This window comes from Tiliqua scincoides, chromosome 4 (assembly GCF_035046505.1).
Source record: "Tiliqua scincoides isolate rTilSci1 chromosome 4, rTilSci1.hap2, whole genome shotgun sequence".
Taxonomy (NCBI): domain Eukaryota; kingdom Metazoa; phylum Chordata; class Lepidosauria; order Squamata; family Scincidae; genus Tiliqua; species Tiliqua scincoides.
In genome coordinates this window covers 171218231-171220167 of record NC_089824.1, presented here as the reverse complement: position 1 = coordinate 171220167, position 1937 = coordinate 171218231, and the positions used below count along the sequence as shown (strand labels likewise).

The window sequence follows — 1937 nt, the reverse complement described above, 5'->3', positions numbered from 1 at the left end:
AGACAGCCACCAGAAAAGACACTGCTGGGGTGCGGAGGACCAGTTCCCCTGTTCAATAAAAGAGGAACACCCAGTTACCCAGCATGTAATTAACCTTTGGAACTCCTTGCCACAGGAGTGGTGATGAGATCTAGCCTAGATGCCTTTAAGAGAGGATTGGACAAATTTCTGGAGGAAAAGTCCATCATGGGTTACTAGCCCTGATGGGTATGTGCTACCTCCTTATTATAGATGTGGGCCAGTGTGAGATACAGGAGCTGGACTAGCTGGGCCATTGACCTGATCCAGCCGGCTCTTCTCATGTTCTTATGTTCCTATGTTCCAGCCGCTCATACAGCCAACCAGCCAGCACTCTACACTGCACAGCACAGGCTGAGGGAAGCAGCACAAAGATGTTAATGTTTGAGTTATTTTTTCTAAACAAAAACCTCAGTATTCAGGTTAAATTGTCGTGTTGGCACTTTGCGATAAATAAGTGGGTTTTGGATTGCAGTTTGGGCACTCGGTCTCTAAAAGGTTTGCCATCACTGCTCTAGACTGACCATAATAGCCAATGAAGTGCTATTATGATACAGCATGGAACCATTAACTTTTTATTTATTTACTTAATTAAATTTGATTTTGTCATGTGGGGGAGCTACAAAATCTTATTTGACAGATAGTTGCAGATCCATGCCTTAGCTATGCCAATAACTGGGGGGAGGCAGCAGAGCAAGTGAGTAGTGAGCTGCTGGGGGGAGGAGGTGGGTTCCTCCCAATTTTCACTTTTTAAAAAGCCTGGGTGTGATGTCACTTCCAGTTGTGACATCACTTCCGGGGCAACGTTTTGAGCTTGGCACCGGACTACATGATCATTAGCTACACCACTGTCCCCTGCAAACCATGTAGTCCTGGCAAACAGGCACTTCTATGCACGAATGACCTCTGGGATGCTGTGTGATGATTTCATTCTCTGCTTTCTATGGGTTAATGCTGATACAGCTCTGGGAACTATCATGCTCTAATGTCAAACTGAACAGTACAAGCACATTGGCTGGGGAGATTTACTCTGCAGCAGGTGTACAAGCTCAGTCCCGTCTCATCTTTATTTAACAACTTGGGAATCAGAATATTTACAACTAAGGAAACACATTCTCATGTAGCAAACAATTAGCATGCAGAATTCCACTGCCATAAGGAAATAAATCAATGTGAAGAATTTTTGCAGAATTTCCAAAAGGATTGTCTGAGGATGCTACTTATAGTTTGGTTGGCAACCTTCAGTCTCGAAAGACTATGGTACAAGCCTACAGCACCCAGTATTCCCAGGCGGTCTCCCATCCAAGTACTAACCAGGCCTGACCCTGCTTAGCTTCCAAGATCAGACGAGATTGGGCATGTGCAGGGTAACAGTTGCTATCACTTATAGTTTACAAGTGAAGGTTTAAGACATTTAAGAACTTTGGAAAGTATACAGATTTTCATCTTTCAAGACAAATGGCAGTCACAAATGAAATGGAAGTGTAGAGATCCTGGGTAGAGAGCAGAACTGGTGCCAGTATCTCCTTTCAGTACGAAAAGAGGGTTCGAGCACAAGCTAAGAAGTTTGCACCATCCTAAGCTCCTGTCATGCAGCATCTTCAAGGAGGGGATTAATTTGGCAAGAACTTGTTTACAAAACTTTTGCAAATCTAATGTCGCTATGTACAATTATTTGTCACTTAGGGGAGGGGGTTGTATGTGTGCCATTTCCATATTCACCACTTGTATACAGTTTTAAACTTGCTGAATTCCTCCCCCCACCCAGTTTTTTCATACAGGGTATCTTCCTTCAGTCTTTTGTATTTTTGACTGTTATGTAAAACTTGTTTTTATTTTGATGTCAGTATTTCAACTGCTGTAAAACTATAAATCCACTAGTATCTCTAGTTTCTTTGCTCTGATGCAGGCATGCTTTA

General features: G+C 42.8%; 1 pseudogene; it reads right to left on the bottom strand.

The window, feature by feature from the left end:
- Positions 1–1283: 1283 nt before the first annotated feature.
- Positions 1284–1400, bottom strand: LOC136650819 (5S ribosomal RNA; annotated as a pseudogene).
- Positions 1401–1937: the final 537 nt, after the last annotated feature.